Source organism: Crocuta crocuta, unplaced genomic scaffold (genome assembly GCF_008692635.1).
Source record: "Crocuta crocuta isolate KB4526 unplaced genomic scaffold, BGI_CrCroc_1.0 scaffold288, whole genome shotgun sequence".
Lineage (NCBI taxonomy): Eukaryota > Metazoa > Chordata > Mammalia > Carnivora > Hyaenidae > Crocuta > Crocuta crocuta.
This window is the reverse complement of record NW_027532607.1, coordinates 7676793-7695841: the sequence shown is the minus strand read 5'-3', so window position 1 is coordinate 7695841 and position 19049 is coordinate 7676793. Positions and strand designations below refer to the sequence as shown.

The window sequence follows — 19049 nt, the reverse complement described above, 5'->3', positions numbered from 1 at the left end:
TGAGGAAATCTCCAAGCAAAGTGTGGAAGGTATGACCTGGTTTCTTCCTGCTGCTTAGAGTAAAATATGAGAGGAAAGAGAGAAGTAAACAAAACAAAAAAAACCAAAAAACCTATGAAGCCAAAGGAACCAGAACTTAATGGTTTGGGATTATCTTATCCAGATTTTATAGTACATTAAAATTAGGAGATTCATGGCCAGTAAAGTGTGCTCTGGAAAGAAAGCCAAGGATGGGGGTTGGACGATGTTCTGTCAGTGCCTTGCAAGGACCAAAGAGTCAGAATATTCAATCATATAGAAGGCTTGCAGAAGATAGTAGGTATATGAAGGCTGCATTTCATCAGCCTTCTCAGTAGAGGCCAGGAATAGACATGTGTTTATCCAGGGAAGATTTGTGAAGGAGCCTCTTGTCTAATGAAGTGAATTCAACAGACACAAATGGGAGACCCACAAGGATTTTTAGAATGTTATGTCAATGGAAACACTGCAAGCTTGGAATGGAAGGCACAAAGACACAGATAAAGGAAGGCTATCCCATCCCAACAGCCCTATAACAGGAAATAGCCTGATGAACCTGCTTGGCTACAAACCTGTCCCATCCTTCAGGAAACAAGGACAAATCTGAGGGCAGAGCCAGAGGTCCAGAGGATGGATGCTCAAGCCACAGAGGATTATCCTTGAATTCTAGTGCCCTTTGCCCTGCTGGGTTTTTGAAATTGCTTAGGAGTGGTGATTGTGTCTTTCCTTCCCGCTTTATCCTTTTGGATGAGGGATACCTATAACTATTGACTCTTACCCTATGCCAGCCTCCCCATTGTATTTTAGGAGTAGATAACCTATTTTCTACTTTCACAGACCCACAGATGGAGAGGGATTTTGTTCCATGATGGATTAGACCCAGAGCCTCATCTATACCTAATTTGGATGATTTAGATGATGAGATTTGGGACTTTTGAGCTGATAAGACTTAGATGAGAATTTGGATTTGAGTTGTTGCTGTAATCAGTTGAGACTTGGGGGGATCTTAGGGTGAGAGGGATATATTTTGCATGTGAGATGGATATGAGTTTTTTGGGGCCAGATGGCAAACCATACAATAGACCAAATAATGGCTCCCCGAAGGTATCATATCCTAATCCCTGGAACTGGAGAATATGTTACCTTATAAGGAGCAAGGGACATTGAGATGCAATTATGTTATGATCTTGAGACAGAGAGATTATCCTAGATTATCCAGATGACCCTGATGTAAAAGGTAGGCTGTAAAGTCAGAGAGAAGGCGACATGGGGACAGAAGCAGATTGAAGTGTTTCTGTTTGAATATGGATCACCAACCAGGGAATGCAGGTGCCTTCCTGCAGCTGGAAGAGTTACAGAAACACATTCTCCCCTAGAGCTTCTAGAAGAAATGCAGCTCTTCAGACACCTTGGTGTCAGCCTATAAAGCCCATTTAGGACTTCTGTCCTCCGGATATATAAGGTTAATAAATTTATATTGTTTTGAGCCACTAAATTTATGGTGATTTGGTATAGCAGTAATGGAAAAGTATTACGGTACCATAATAAATATTAATATTGTTCCTTTTAATGTGTACACTTAGCCTCAGTGATAGATACCTTTCTTCTATATGTTATTCAGGTGATTTTTTTAAACAGAAAGTATTAAGCAGAGGGGGACATTTCATCACGAAGAAACGTCTTCATTTTACTTATCCCTGATATACTATATTGCAATGAAGTGAAATATATATGAAATGGACCCAAATGTACTATTTTAAAAACTTGATATTTGTTATTTATAACAGGTTTCTAAAATATCTTGATCTAAATCCGTTCAACCTTCTAGACAATATCATTTTCCTCCAGAAGTCCCTTTTCCCCTTAGAAATTGCACCTCTAATCTAAAATTTGCAATCTGTAACCTACAACCTTGAGTTACTATTAACACCAGAATTGCTAACGATTTTTCTACAATGTGCAATAGAATTGAATTTCATGTGGAACTTTTTATTTGGCTTAACAAAATTGATAAAAAATGTGCTAAATATAAATTTTGAAAGAAATTTGTATATATATATATATTTTGGTTGGTCTGAATCTGGGGACCATATGGCTTAATAGTTTGAGCATTCTTTTCCAAGCTTTTCAGATTGTACATTCCTATCATTTCATATTTTAAGCACTACCCACAGTATATGCAAATTTTTATATTTCTATACAGACTCACTACATTATGTGTATTGTATACCATATACGAAAACAATTTTTAAAGAAACATAGTGATTAAAATGAATCTCTTTCATATTTTCTTATACTCCCAAAGGTCATTTTATATATACTTACAAAGATGTGCATAGCCAGTTTAGAGACTGCTGGCTACAAAGCTTGGGTGGGAGAGAAGCCGACTTTGTCTGGGGACTAATTAGCTCCTTCTCTCCTAATCTTTGTGATGTCTGACAAAGCCAATTGGTTTGTTGAGTAAATTAATCCACTTAAGCACGTCAGATACTTAGCAACTAAAAAGGGCTTAACCAACAGTAAGGTAGTCACTGTGGTTATTATTCTAATACTTGTCCAAAGAGCATATTAGACGTTTTGCTTGTGTTTCTTCTGGGTTTCATCCTTCCTTGGGGAAAGAAAAAAGTGACTTTCTGGTAATCAAAGAGTTGTCCTTCTTGAGAAACGAATGTATTTTTAATTTCCACGCTCTCTCTCTACCTGCAATGCTTAATTTCAGTGACCTCAGTGTTCCGATCACTCTGCCTTTCCACTAGATTTTGTGCTTTTACTGGTTTGCACTTGTCGATTTGGTAATGTATGTTTTGTGTTCGCACGTGTTCTGCCAAGACAGACTTCTGGGGAACTGAAAACACTTTTTATTTTATGTAGCTTCAGTCCCATCCCTTATACAAGCTAGGGAGTAAATGCTTTCTTAATCAGAAATTTTATTATACAAAGCTTTCCCTAAGATGATAGGGTACCATCAGTTCAGTGAGAGCACAGCCTCTTATTTCAGAGAAACAGGCTGTAAGTAAGGAAAGGGCATTCTCATGTTTTCTCCTCCATCTTTTGCCTCCTAGGTTCTTCTCAGCGAGCATGATCCATGCACCCTGTATTTATTTATAAATAATCCCTTCCCTTATTTTTAATTAACTAACCCTTCTAAAAGAGTTTGCGATTTATTAAGTGCTTTCCCACTTGTGGGAAGAGTCGCGTAAGTTCGTTTAATTGCAGCAGAATGATTTAGTGGGAAGAAAGATGTTGGCTTCTTACACTTGAGTCTAAGAGATTTGTATTCCTTTGTGTTTTGAAACCACCACTTCCTTCTCTGACCCCCACCCCCTGGTGTACACACCCCCACTCAGGGCAGTCAGGTATAAAATTAGAAGGGAAAGAAATAATGCAAGCATGGAAAATATGAGATAACATTTCTAAAAATAATTCTGGTAACAGAAGCAGTCCACTTTGAGAGCAATAAGAGGGTGTTAAGTCCTCTCCAGACTGCATTTCTCAATAGTTCTTCTTCGGTGCTGCCTTATGTAGCAGACGAGAACCTCACATTTCTCAACAGCTTTCCTGGGTCATTTACCTATGATTTTAGAAGATTGCCCAACATGTGATGCCAAGCTTCTTTTTATATCCCAGAGAAGTACATGTTCCCACCAGATTTCTTTGTTGTTTATTTCCTCCTCTTACTGTCCCGTTGACTTCTGCCTGCCATGAGGGGCCAGCCTTTGGTTAAGTTGTGAAATTTGAAGAATGTTCTTTAGACTTCTCCAACTTCCGTCACCTCTCTGCGGCAAGCTGATGAGATGTCTTGTTAGAGAATTATTAAGCCCATTCTCTCTATCTCCTGACAATTAAAACTAGGGCAGGTTGGAGAGAAGTTATAGGGAAAGAATTTAAGCTAGAATGAGGACAAATTGCTTAAGAACAAAGGCTGTTCAAGAATAAGAAGACTGACTTGGGGCAGTATACACACACACACACACACACACACACACAATTGTGTATATATATAATATATATAATATATATAACAGTACCTTTTACAAAAGTAATGCATTCTCGCTGTAAGAAGTAAAAATAAATCAGAGGTATAGAAAGAATAAAACATGAATTTCCCTTTTCCTACCCCCTTAAGACCTAGTGTAAATAATTTAGTGTGGATCATCCCATCCATTTTCTATGCCCTTTCTCAGTATTTTTGGAGATGTTCCTATAAATATGTCTTATTACAGCAGCTGGAGGGAACCATTAAGCACAGCTCACCACTCTAGTGTTTAGCACCTTTCAGTGAATCCCCATTCGCACAGAGTAGAGGGCAAAATCCAGGGGTGGGCTGGCTTCCCCGCTACAACTCTCATTTCTCTCCCCTCCTCCTCACTTCCTGTGTGTTAGCTACCCTGTTCCCCATGATTTTCCTTAAACACATAAGGCCCCCTCCAGCCATGAGGCCTCCTAGAAGTGTCTGTTCTCTGCCTGGATTACTCTTTTCTCTGATACTCATGTGAATAATTCTTTCATCTTTATGCCTCTGCTCAGATACCATTTTCTCAATGACTTGTGGTTTTCCTACCCTGTTGCTCTGCTTCTTTATAGAAAGAGATTCAGGGAGATTAAAATCCTGCACCACTTCTGCAGTATTCTTCCCAGAAACCTGCTCCATGCTTGCTTTTAATACAACAAATAGATAGAAGTTATGCTGGTATAATTTCTGTTGTTAAATCCTCTCTCACAGCATGCCCTTTTATAATCCTTTTTGTGAGTTTATTTTATTAATTTAGAGAGAGACAAGATGCGTGCATGCCAGCAGGGGAGGGGTAGAGAGAGAAAATCCCATGAATGCTCCTTATTGTCAACACAGATTCAGGGTTCAATCCCAGGAACCACGAGATCATGACCTGAGTTAAAATCAGGAGTTGGACTCCTAAGGCATATTCACTGGGGGGCGGTGGGGAAATGCTGGAAAACCCATACATTTTCTTCATAATCCAAAGACATGCATTTCAAATGGTGGAATTCAGACTTCGAGCATAAGCATTTTTCTTGCTTCCAGGAGGATGTGGTCTGTACCTAACAGTCAAAGAATAGAAACCTTTAGTCTTAGAGAATATTTCTTCTTTCATTACAGTCCAGGGAAATTCAAAAGAATTTAGAATCCATCAGTTTCTCAAATACAATTTTTATCACTTGAAGAACATGATGCATCTAGATAGGAAAGGTCAACAAGAAAAATGACTTTCCAGCCCTGAGCAATTTTGGAGTAGTTACTTTTTCATCCAGTTCCTGAAAGCGAGAAACTAGAGAGAAAAACAGTGTATGGTCCTGCCAGCTGCAATGCCAAGATAACTACCTTTTCACAGGAAGGGACATGTCATAAGAATTGGGACACTGGTTGTAATTAAATGAGATCATCTTGATATTGATGATATCTCCTTGGAGTTACATATTGCTGAATCCCTTGTCTGTTTTCTCTGTTTTTAATTAACTAGGTTAATACCTTTTTTTTTACTTTGCCTTCACCATCTCAGAAATAGAGAAGACAGAGTTTTCTTCGTCCCCTAGCACCTTTTTCACTATTCTTTCCAATAACATGTGCTTTGGCTTCCATCACACACCTATACATGGACAAATGAAATAAACTAATAATATTGGATTAATATCAGTGATATTTCAGAGGGGAGGCAGTATTCTGGGTGGAGAGTGGTTAAAATATGCAACTTATAATTTTGTATTTAAATTAAGCAAGAACATATAAGATTACTTTTCCAATAGAAACATAAAACTAATCCTCTGATTTCCTAGTATCAAATGCATTGTTTTTTAAACGCATCAACTGTCAAATAAAATGGTCAAATGTTCCTGGTGTGTTAGCTGGAAGTGACTATGCGCTTGGTTCATTGCCAGGGGATTCTCTAAACATTCTCTCAATATTTATTTCACTAATATAATGTGTTGACGTCAATACTCCTTCCTTGCTTCCAGCTCCATTCACTCCATGATGGTATCAAATAGTTTCCTGGATGAAAGAGAGAATCATAAATATTTTATTGTGGTAGACTCATTATGTCGAATACTTCCTAATCTCTTTGAACTGTTTATTTTTTATTTTTAATGGGACATGGTCTGAATCACAGCTGTGGATGTTGACATTATACATGTTATTTGGAATATTTACATGAATTTAACCATATTTTGACTTTTGACTTTGATGTATTTAATCTATCTATCTATCGATCGATCGATCGATCGATTGATCTATTTTCTTTGCATGTTACAGTGAAGGATATTACTTCTATTATATGGCAAATATTTACTTGTATTAATGGTTACGAATTTCACTTTCATTTTGCATCTACCCTAAAGTTCACTGAGCTGATGATTATTTCATGTGTACTCTATGCAAAGGTCTGTACTAGCTAAAAAGACCCCTACCTCTGGTTGTTTATCATTCAGACATGGTAGCACATTCCAAGAAATGCCAAGTTCAGTTTTGGGAGAAAAAAGGCTTCTCGTATCTTGGAATCTTCTCAATGAATTGTTCAGGATAATGAATACACTAGCTTTAACTTTTTAAAATTCAATATTAAACACCAATCAGCATTTATCCAAAATTTATTCTGTTAATTTTGGATACTGTTAGACCCCACCATGAAAATCTAAGCAGCCAAAGTGGATTAAAAATGCTCATAAAATAGTCATCACATAGTGAAGAGCTAAACTTCCAAATTTATTTTGAAATGTCCCATTTATTTTGAAATAACACCATAAGCAAAATTGAGAGCTTTGAAAGGGGGTGCAGCTTTGAAAGGGGGTATAGTAGTGACTTGCACAGTAACCATGGGAAATAATATCCACATGTCCAGGAAATAAATTGGATTTGTATATTTTATCTGATTTTAACTTCAAATATATATAAATATGTCAAATATATGCATGATATAAACTTTCAAATTTGATAACTTAATTACATTAATACATTGACAGAAACTCTGGGCGTTAGGAACTATACATTAGTGAGGTCCTGTTTGACAGAACACTGGGCTTTTTACTGTTCAAAGCAAAATATAAGTACTTAGAGGTTAGGCTCCCAGGGATTCTGAGATATCAGTCCTACGATATAGCTGTAAGTCAAAGATCCAAGCTCCAATCCACAAAGCTCCAGGGCCCCACAAAGCAAGTTTAGAGGTTCTTTAAATAACAAGTGCTAAATCCTACTTTCATAATACTGGCAAGAATTGAAGTTCATGAAAAATAAATTGTAAATCTGGTGTGCTTGTCCACCGGTATTACTCTCTGCCCTTCCAGATTTATTCTCAGCCTTGTTTTCTACCCAAGGAGCTTCATTACAGGAACTGCAAAGCCTGGGATCTTCCCCTCTGGCCCCTGGCCCGGCTGGCTTTCTCAGTGAGAGTTATCAGCATATGAACAGAGTGGTTATGTAGCTCTCCTCCATTTTCTTGCTGGGCTGTCACTCTATAGCTATGGCTTTTACAGGGTGACCCCCTCATCAACGTCTACACTTCTCTCTAGGTTCTCATAACACAACTTTCTCCTCCTCTCCAGGCTTAGAAGCTCAATGTCTGGACTGGTTGAGCCTCAGTAGGCACTTCTGGGCATGTCACCATCCCTTTATGATTCTGTTAATCTTGTCCTACATCAGCAAATATTCCCTCCATTGAACTCTCTCCAACTAACCCTCCGAGTTAATTGAGTGAGTGTGTTTTCAGTGCCCTGGCAGAGCCTTGCTGACACACCTGGTTTGGTCATCTTCATTGCCATGTCCCCACCTATGGGTCACTCCACCTCAGCCTCATTCCAGATTAGCAGTAGTTTAGTAACGACCACCCCACCAGAAAAGAGTAATAGCTTACCATACGCCAGAGTGAATGTTCAACACAGGCTGGAAAATCTACCAGTGTTTTATCTGTATTATCTCAATTATTAGACTCACAATAATCCGTGAAGTAGCTCTAATTATTATTTCCATTCTATAGATGAAGTCAGTAACTTGGTTGAAGCGTCTCATCCAGAGAGTCGTGGGGCAGACCTTCAACCCAGGAACGGCAGCTCTGGAAAAGTAGTCAACTACTTGGCTTTATTTCTTTTCTATAGATAGTTGCCTAAATAGTTGGTGTGAGTGCCCAAACAAAGAGTTTTTTTTTTTTTTTTATCTCAGAATACCTATATTGCCTTCACCTTATCTGAGTCTGAGATTCCTGCATTGAAAGGCTAGATCTCAAGGACTATAATATAATATGGACAGAAGCAGCACCTCTCCCACACATGAGATGTGTTGTCTGTAGTTGGTTTGTAACCTGGACTCACAATGATGGGTGTAGAGTCTGAAGGTGCAGGTGTTGGACAGACTGGATGCCACAGGAATCGACTGTCTCTCACGTAAACACTGGTGGCAGCAAGGAGACTCATACTGGGAAGTGTCACTGAAGGCTCGAAAGTTGCCCTGGGGGCTTAGTGGGAAGAATGAAGACAGACCAGGAGAGGATCCACCAACAGTGAATCTTCAGCGTTGGAGAACTTGGTTCTGAAGATACCCATCGTCTGTTTCACATGCTTGACTAGGGCCTGGCTTTCAACTTGAAGCTTCCATTTTATCTTCCCAAATATTCTTCACAACAGTAGTTTAATTCTTACAAAATGCCAAAGCACTCTATCCCCCCAGAGCAGTCAAAAATAACTCTGAGCCTGAGTTTTAGAAGCTACAACCCAAATATTCAATCCATTACTCGGATTATATCACTGTCACCTTTTTAATGGTCACCTCCAGTTTAATGTAAGCTTTTCTTGTTTATTTTATTCTTTCAATTTTTTCTTTCTTTTCCTAATTCACTTATTCCCTCCTCTTAAAGATTTTCCTCCCCTGAAGTTCATCTATTCTTAGTTTCAGAAATCAGGGCCCTGTACCAGTTGAACTCTTCACCTGTGACAAGAATAATCAGGCCACGGGCATCTGGAAGTCAGGTACTCCAAGGTGAGTAATACTGTCCCTCATTGTGCTCTGTGGCTTTCATGCTCCCTTCTCCCCTCAGGAAACAATGTCTCTCATTCAATTTTAAAAGTTAACAGATTAGAATGCAGTCAGACAAAAGCAAAGCTGTGCAATTGTCCGGTTCTAACCAAGCTTTTATGATGAAGCCTTTGTGTCCCTCAGACAAGAGTGTATTTAGAGTTTGAAGAAGAAGAAAAAAAGTGCCTGTGCTAATACCATCTCCATCTGATGTAAACAGGCATCGTACCTCCAAACAGCACTTCCCTTTAAAATCAATATTAGCATGCTGTACATAAGGTTTGTTTTTTTTTTTCCTGCCTTGGCTAGTTAGAACAAAAAACAAAGAACTGCCTAGATACCGAGAAAACAGTGGGCATTCTGTTCTTACCAGTTAAACCATCTCTTCAATCACTTGGAAAGAACAATGCTCATGATATTATTTAAGACACGTTGTCATAAGTGTTCAAATGAATAGATACCTAGGAATACTGAGTGTTGAGCAAAGCGGAATGAAAGTATAAGTCAGAACGGGGGATCACAACCATGCCTTTGGCATCATGTTTTGTTGCTAGAATGCTGATAGAACCCGGAGAAAGGAAATAGATGGCAGCTTAGGAAGAGGAAAAGAAAAGGGAGACCCTGTAACTAACTTTTGTCCCAAATACTTCCAGCAGTTACCCTTTTATGACTTACCCTCAGGTGAAAACATGGGGGGAAATGCAGGCCAATGGACACTCATCTAAGCTTCCTTGAGCTGCAAACCGATGGTGAAAATTTCATATAACAGTGTTATATAATATTACCTGTCTTCACATTTGTTGAAGAGGCCAACCATTCTGCTAAATAGTTTCTCCCTGGAATTGTAGTGTGTGTGTGCATGTCCTAGAAGCAGGAAACAGAGAGTCTGATTAAAATGAAAAACACAATCTGAACAGACATTAACCAAATTTTGACTTTTATGTCTCACCCAGAGAGTTTCATTTTAATCAATTCCATTCAAATACTGACGAATTCTAAAAGATTATGTATTATTTCTTGGCCTGAAGGAGCTGAATTTTCACTGTCTATATTAGATGACATTAGAAATAGTACTAAGAAATAAAACGTATTTAAACTTAATTTTACAAGGTATTTACACTTCTTGAATTACTTCCAAAATCGCGTCGGCCCTCTCTCATTTAGCATTTTTTTCATTTAACATTTTAAAAGAATGATATTTTCATTTGTGATCTGTTACAACCACAGTCTTTTAAAAAACAAACACAAGTCATGCCCTCATTTTTATCAACATGTCTCTTCATTTCAACAATCATTGATTTGTCTAACTTTAAAATTTCTCAACGCATCCATAAAATACACTCTCCCTGGCATGAGTCATGTTATTACAATGATTCAGGAAGTTCATTGCAGGACTAGCTAAGGACACCCAACTTATAAAATGAAATGATATGCTGGCTTAAACAATTGGCGTTAGGAAGGGTGGGCATAAGTCTGTTTGCCATACGTAAACAGTAGTCTCAAATCATAGATGACCAGTATTTGAACTGAGTAATCATTCTGAGAACCATAAAGATGGATGAGAACTAAAACCTTTCAGCCCATTCTTTAGACAATCATTTTCTTAAATCCTTGGGAAAATGAGATGTTGAATGTTAAGAGGAGATTGATATTTTATAGGAACAGGTAACTTTGGATCAGGAAGTGATCTTAGCATTTTGTTTTTCACATGGAGTATGTAACCGTCCTGTGCTTTTTTAAAGATTCAGCTATTTGGGGCGCCTGGGTGGCTCAGTTGGTTAAACATCTGATTCCTGATTTTGCTTTAGGTCATAATCTCACATTTCTTGGCTCGAGCCCTGCACTGGGGTTCTCTCTCTCCTCTGCTCTCTGCTCCTGCCTGGATTGTGCTCACTCATATGTTTGTACATGTGTACCCGCGCTCTCTCAAAATAAACAAATACGAACTTAAACTAAACTAAACTAATATAAAAAATCACCTACTGAAAGCAAAGCCTGCTGCTAGGATTTCCCCTGTGTCCCCTGGTTATTTATCTACCTAATCCCCCCATGCCTTTTTCTCCCTGATCCTAACATGGTGAAGAGGGACCTCTCTGAAATCTCTTTTATAAGGGCACCAATCTCATTCATGAGAGCTCCACCCTCATGCTTAATAGCTTCCCAAAGGCACCTCCTCTTAAAACCATCTCTCTTGAGGTTAGGATTCCAATATATGAATTTTGGGGGGATGTAAACATTCAGCCCTTAATATATATGAGACACTGGCTCCCAAATGCTAACTCCTAGGTCTCTGTTGTCCTGAAGGACTGGTGTCCTTCAAAGAAGAGGGAATTAAAACATAGGCACACACAGAGGAAAGACCATGTGAAGATACAGGGAGAAGAAGACCATCTACAAGCCAAGGAGAGAGGACTCAGAGGAAACTACCTTACCAACACTCTAATCTTGGGCTTCCAGCCTCCAGAACTGTGAAGAATTACATTTCTGTTGTTTAAGCTGTTTAGTCTGTGGCACTGTTTTACGGCCACCCTAGCACACTAATATGATTTCTGTTTCTAAATCTCATACACTGTTACAACAGTTTTCAAAACTGGACATTTCATACTCCTTTAACGTGATAGCCTTATGCTGTGTATGTTCTCGGGATCTGGTTGTTTTTCTAAAAACAATGTGACATCAAATAAATGATTCACATGTTTATTTTCTTCAACATGAAACTATATATATTTTATTCTCCTTATACTGTAAAAGCCAACATACCACTGATATTTGTAGTGGAATTGTATAGAATGTATAGGTCAAATCTATAGAACAAACATCATTAAAATATGGATACCTCCCAACCACGAAGTGTTCTCCTTTTATTTTGACCCATTTTAAAATCTACTGATAAATTTTACAAAGTTCTCTGTAAAGGGTTTCTGTAGGGTCTGTGCCTATATATCTGTTGCTTTGCTGAATTATAGCTTTTGTTAAGTTTCCTCTCTATCTTAGGTGCATAGAAGTACAATTGATTTCTCTATTTGATTGTATATACGATGAAATATACTTAAGTCTCTTTTCATAATTTCCTTACATGATTTTTTTTCTTTTAGGCAATGACATCAGCTATTAATGTGGCATATTTTATTGCCTTTCATTTTTACACTCTTTATGTTGTTTTTGTTTTGTTAGGGGTCTAAGTTGGAACCCCAACTAGAATGTTACATACACATGTGTATAGACTGTATATATGTACTATAATATAAATTATATACATAATACTAAAATAGAAATATTTTTAATTTTTAGTAGCAAGCTCTGTACTTACTGATTTTTATGTTCTTTAGCCTATTTAAGATGACAACTTCTATTCTTAGTTTGTGATCGTAATTTCAGAAACATATTTCCTGATCCAAATCATNAATGCATAATACTTTATATTTTATGATTATATATTTATTAATATATTTCTTTTTGGGATCTATGTTCTGAGATTTTACATTTTTCAATGTAATGCCTATAAAAGTCCTCAAATCCAGGATTGTTCATTCTAATTCATTATTTTTAAATACTTTGATGGTTTCATATTTCTTCTCAAGATTTACATCTGTATCATGTATATTAGTCTTTAATAAGATATAATTATTGGATAGCTTCTCTATTCCCATCAATTCATATGATCATTGATCCTTATATATCTGGATATATACCTCTGACTTCATAATACATTTGTTATTATTATTATTGCTTCAAAACTTAGTGGCTTAAAAGAAAAATAAATCTTTGCTATCATAGAGTTTCCGTTGTTCAAGAATTTAAGTGCGGCTGAAGTGGATGGTTCTGGCTTGCAGTCTTTAAAGAGGTTACAGTCAATGTGTGCCCAGAGCTGTAGTCATCTCAAGGCTTGACTGAGGTTGGAAGATTGACTTCCAAGATGGCTCACCCAAATTGCTTGCGAGTTGCTTCTGACCGTTGGCAAGAAGCCTCAATTCTTTGACACATGGACTTCTTTGGGGTTTCTTGAATAGCCTCAGAACATAGTAGTTAGCTTCTCCCAAAGCAGGAGATGCAAAAGGGAATAAGACAAAAACCCCGGTGTCTTTCCTAGGCTTACATCAAACGCCACACATATTCATTTCTACAATAGCCTATTTGTGCACAGGTCTGCACTGTTCAATCTTTGAAGGGAAAAAATAAGGGCATGAATGAGTATCAGGAGATATCTGGGATATCTGAGTATCTGGGAGCTATCTTGGAGGCTTGCACCATATTGGATCTATATTGGTAGTTCATGAATGAACTACCCATTCTTTTTCTTTAATTAAACTGAATATCCCGTCCAAACGTACAATAGTGTATTACTCAAGAGGACAATGCATCTCAAGTTATTTCTCTGTTGTATTTTTTAAAATATTTATTTTCAGGGGCGCCTGGGTGACTTAGTCGGTTAAGCGTCCGACTTTCGCTTAGGTCATGATCTCGCAGTTCGTGGGTTCCAGCCCCGCGTCGGGCTCTGTGCTGACTGCCAGCTCAGAGCCTGGAGCCTGTTTCAGAGTCTGTGACTCCCTCTTTCTCTGACCCTCCCCTGCTCACGCTGTCTCTCTCTCTCCTAGAAATAAATAAAACATTAAAAAAAATTAAAATATTTATTTTTGTAGGTGAATTTCAGGATCATTTTGTCGGTTTGAAAACACATGGGCAGAATTTTTTCTTAAGGCATAATTTACATATAATAAAATTCACGTATCTTAAGTAGGTGAGGTTATTAAGTGGCATTACCCTGATGTGTATTAAAATATCGAGAACTGCCACCTTGATCATAATATGTCTTCCGCCTATGATTAGAGTATGTCTTTTCATTTATTCATTAAGTTTTCTACCTTGTTTCTCAATAGATTTTTTTTATTTCTTCAATGAATATTTGTTATACTTATTCCTAGGTATTTTATATCTCACTTCTATTGTGAATGAGATTTTTTTCCCATTATTTTTCCAAACATTTATTATTTTTCTGCAGGAAAGCTATGGCTTTTTAAATGAGTTGGTATTTATAGTAGTGGGACATTTATGCCTCTTGGGTTTTCAAAATAGACATCTGTCATTTTCAAATTATGATAATCATTATTACTATTAATAATTATTACCACCATTTTATTTTTACCTTTTAATTAAATGTGAAGTTCTAATAAATTGATTAGTGCTTTAGGAACAGTGTTAAATATAAATGTTTGCCATCAGCATCTTCCTTGAGTTCTATAATTAAGAGAGAATAGTTACAATAGCCAACACTTATGTAACACCTTATTTTCTCCCCAGGCACTTCTTTAAGTACTTTGCATATGTTAGTTTAACACATTATTCCTGAGACTAACTTTATGAGATGATCACTCCCAATTTTACAATGGGAACATGGAAACTCAGAAGTGAAAAGTGCAGTAACTTACTAAAGGCACCCAAGTATATGAACTGTAGAAGAATTTTATGTATAAATATAGACATATATTATATATGTCTGTCTGTCTGTCTACCTATCTATCTATCTATCGCAGAAACAGGAATTCAAACTTTAGAAATCGGATTCCTTACTTGATGCCCTTAAATCCCAAGCTATGTCACCTTGCAAGGGCCTATGTTGGTGGCACCTGAAATCTTTAGAAAGAAACACAATTCTGAAATTAGAACTGAGTAGATGTGGTGTAAAGAAGCAAGATCTTAATCCATGCTTCATTACAGAGGCTATTCTCATCTCCAAGATGGCATCTTAGATCAAAAACTAAAATAGGAGGGAAGGGCTGAGACCACCCAGTCCCATCCAGTAGGTTACAGGATAAGGAATCCACAGGGAAGCTGTCTCTCCCGACATTACCCAGGTACCTAATAAAAGTCATTGGCCTATTAAAAACTGAATAAAAGAAGATGGAATTATAACTCATGCCTTTCTACTGACCTATAATTTAAAGCACTTCTGCTACTTACAGTGATAAATGACCAATAGGAATACAGGGCATGAGCGGAAATGTTTGAATCCATGCTCCTTGGGTTCTTAGATGAGGCAGCACCCATACACCTTGATCTGAAAATTATTGATTGGAGCCTGGGTAGCTCAGTTTGTTAAGCATCCAACTTCGGCTCATGTCCATGATCTCACTCCATTGGTTCAAGCCTGTGTGTCCCTCTCTCTCTGTCCCTCCCCCACTTGCTCTCTGTCTCTCTTTCAAAAATAAACAGTAAACAAAATTTTAAAAATTGAATTACTGCATACTCCCTGTGTGTGAAAGGGAAGAGCTGTTTTCAAAGTTTGTCAGTGTTCCTCGTATTGTGAGCAACAGACACAAAGCAGAAACAAAACCAACAAGCAAAGACCAGATAAACCAACACAAAACCTTAAACGCATCTGAAGAAAGGTCTGGATTTGTTTAGATTTGTCAGACAGAACTAATCCTGGTATCCTAGTTTTCAGGGGTTTGGATGTTGGTTGTTTTACTTTTTAAACATTATTTAAAAATCGTTTCATCTTTTGGGTCGCCTGTGTGGCTCAGTTGATTAAACATCTGACTTTGACTCAGGTCATGATCTCATGGGTGAGTCCAAGTCCCGCATCGGGCTCTGTGCTGACAGCTCGAGCCTGAAGCCTGCTTAGGATTCTGTGTCTCCCTCTCTCTCTGCCCCTCCCCCACTCACTCTCTGTCTCTGTCTCTCTCAAAAATAAACATTAATTTTTCTTACATTTTTTCATCTTTCTAAAAATTGTTATTCTTTTATTTATTTATTTATNCAAGAGTATGTTGTCCTTTCATAAACACATGGAAATTCTTATTTGCACTAATTTACTTTTTCTTTCCATGGAAGACTCTTTGGAAACGTAGCATCTCGTTTGGAATAGCAGTGAGTGGTGAAAATCCGTTTTTAGCATTTTGCCCATCATTTCCGCAGGGCCAATATTCTACTCTGGAAAGATGGCATTAGCTCGGTCCTCAAAAAGCAGTCTCTATTCCTTAAAATAGCTCTAGGTTACCAGCCTCAGCTCACTCTTTCTTCTTACAGGTTGGAAAGGGTTAATGACTTGACTGTGTTTTCCCTGCAAGTCTTTCCAATTCAGTTTCCAGGTGCCCATAACTGCCCCCTCAGAAACAAAACACTTCAGGAGCTACTGGTCTTCTGTAGTCTATTTTCTCTCTTTCCTTACAATTTGGATTATAAAGTCAGTAAGAAACCCATCACTAATCTCACCAGCAACAAATGGAAAATGGTCAAGTGACGCAGTTTTGAGCTCCTCGGTGCATAAATTAGATCGAGTGCGTCAATTGATTGGAATATTCTGACCTTTTCCCCTTTAAAAAGTATATTAGGGAAAAATAGGTTTGGATGACATTCTATGTTTAAAATATTCTGCATTAACAATTTAGGCAACTTCTTTGGTAAAGAGAATGGAAAGTTGGCAGGGAACACCAACACATATACTACAAACTATGGCAAAATATCCAAAGTCTATTTTACACATTGTCCACATATGGATATGCAGTGTGTTATAGAGAAGGTTTTGTGAAATGCTCAACATTAGAGGAAATGTGTGTTTTTTTAAGTGACAAGTAATAAGTCATTCTCGGCCTACGCATACATTATGAAAAAGAACATTGGAAGCTGGATACTGTTGTTTTTGTGTATGTGAAAATCTGGTCTGTATAGAACTACAGTAAATACTCAGTACATTTTTTGTTAAAAGTTTACTTCCCAATGAACAAAGTAAAGCACAGAGCTAAAAATTAACTGGAAAATTATGTAGGCAATTGATCCTCCCTTTTACCATTTTTTATTTTTTTAATGTTTATTTTTGAGAGAGAGAGAGAGAGAGAGATGAGATTGCTAGTGGGGGAGGGGCAAAGAGAGAAAGAGACACAGAATCTGTAGCAAGCGCCGGGCTCTGAGCTGTCAGCACAGAACCTGACGCGGGGCTCAAACTCTTGAAGGGAGATCGTGATCTGAGCTGAAGTTGGACACTTAACCCACTGAGCTACTCAGGCACCCTGTTCCTTCCTTTTAAATGTAAAAGTCTTTTCTTCTGAATCACACTGCTTAGTCTTTTAAATAGATGTGTGTGGTGTGTATATGTGTATGTATGGTTTATATCATATCTTCATATTTTCAGAATTAATAGAGACTTATCTTTGGCTTGAAAGAAATCTGTTAAGCAACAAATAATTCTTTTAAATCATTTAGTTAGAAATGCACATGTCTGGTTTTGTGTGTGTGTGTGTGTGTATAATTTGTTGAGATTTGGTTTGTTGGTATATCAAACATTAGTAATATTCACTTTGTTTTAATTACAGTCCACTTGTTAGGGGTCTCATATTTTTTGATAAAGGTAGCTTTTTTGTTTTGCTTTAATGTTCAGTTGAAGATGTGATGAGGAATCTCTCTTTCTAGAGCAATTGGAAGCTTTTGGTATGATTCCATTTGCCAGACAATGTGACACAGCAAACCAAATAATTCCATTACAATATTATATATGTGTATATGTAATATTATATTATATATCTATATTATATTTCATTTTTCTTGTGAAATTAATATGCCTCACACACAGGCATGCTGCCATTTTTCCTAATCTGAAACAGTCTGTTATACACCTTGATGAAACGTAGACTGAAAAAATAATATGGAGACATGTGAATGAAGGTACAATGAAAATACTTCCCTTTTCCTATGCTTTGAAGGGTGGCTGACAACAAAAGTAAAACCTAATAAAACAAAAACCACACCATCAGTGACCCTACTTCTATAAACATTACTGGCAAGGTAACAGAAATGGCATCAAGTTTGTACGGATTTGAAATGGAGGTGCAGATGGATTATTTTTTCCAGTTTGCATTGTCCATAAATAAAAAAATCTTTTAACTCCCTAACATAGCATCAATAAATTAGAAAAATCAAGTAAATCAAGTAGTAAATTCCATCTCCTACCTACACAATATTTTATTTTCCAAGATGCTTTGACGTGTATCAGTTATTTTGTATACACCTTTTTAGATAGGTAATTTAAGTCTTATCATCATCCCAGATATGAGGTATTATAAGGGATACAAGCATAAAGTAGAGAAATGTAACTATGGTGGCTGATCCTTCTAACAACCTTGTGGCATTGACAGGGCAGGTGATAGTTCCTGTCTTCAGAGGAGAAAACGGAGGTTGTGTGCACAGTCAGGTTGCAGACCATACGTGGCCGAGCTAGGATCTAATCTTCTTGGGGCCAGCCTCATTTCCACTCTCCCTGGACTTACTCAAATTCCATTCCATACTTTTCTAAAAGTATAGAATTAATGTTAACCAAAGATAAATGGGCTTTTCCTCAGGATCTTTCAGATTCTCAATGTGCATAAGGATCTCCAAGAGAAGTCCTTATCATGAAATGTTTTCAAGGTTTTGGGGTCCTGAAGTCTTTTATTTTTCCCTTTTTATTTTCATTCTCCTTCCATTTAAATCTTCTGGAACTACTGTTTAGCAAAGTAGGGTTTAAGAAACATAGCACACTACCTTTGTAAGTAAAAATAGAATTTTTTTTTCCTTTCAAGTATTTAGTGAAAGTGTTGGAAAAGTGGTGCCTGATGTGCTGAAAGCAAAGAACGATGCCCCAAAGGCACTGTTCCCATTCATTTCTGGAGAGTGGTTTCTTGGGAAATCATGAGGGTCCTTTGGAGTTACCTCCAGTCTAGCAGACCAACTCTGGAGTCCGGGGAAACTTCTCTCTTGTAGAGATGATGATGATAATGATGATGATTCCACTTCTGTATTAGTTTCCCATCACTGACAAATCAAAGTACCATAAACATGGCGGCTTAAAGCAACAGCAATTTATTCACTCACACCCTCAGAGTCTAGAGGTCTGAAAATTATGATGTCAGCACGTCCATGGCTCTAGGAAAGAATCTTGCTTCTTCCTACCTTCTGTTAGCTCTTGGTAATTCCTGACATTCCTTAGGATGTAGCTCTATACCCCTATACTCTGCCTGTGTTTCCACATGTCTACCTTTTCTCTATA

General features: G+C 37.5%; 1 long non-coding RNA gene across 2 annotated transcripts; it reads right to left on the bottom strand.

The window, feature by feature from the left end:
* Positions 1 to 4745: 4745 nt before the first annotated feature.
* LOC144245022 (uncharacterized) lies at positions 4746 to 18845 on the bottom strand. Of its 2 annotated transcripts, none has more exons than XR_013339132.1 (3): positions 18713 to 18845; positions 9817 to 9895; positions 4746 to 5076 (listed from the first exon to the last, which is right to left on the bottom strand). It is a non-coding gene; the product is annotated as an uncharacterized LOC144245022 (long non-coding RNA). The 2 variants fall into 2 exon arrangements; XR_013339133.1 differs by lacking the exon at positions 4746 to 5076 and adding an exon at positions 5963 to 6022.
* Positions 18846 to 19049: the final 204 nt, after the last annotated feature.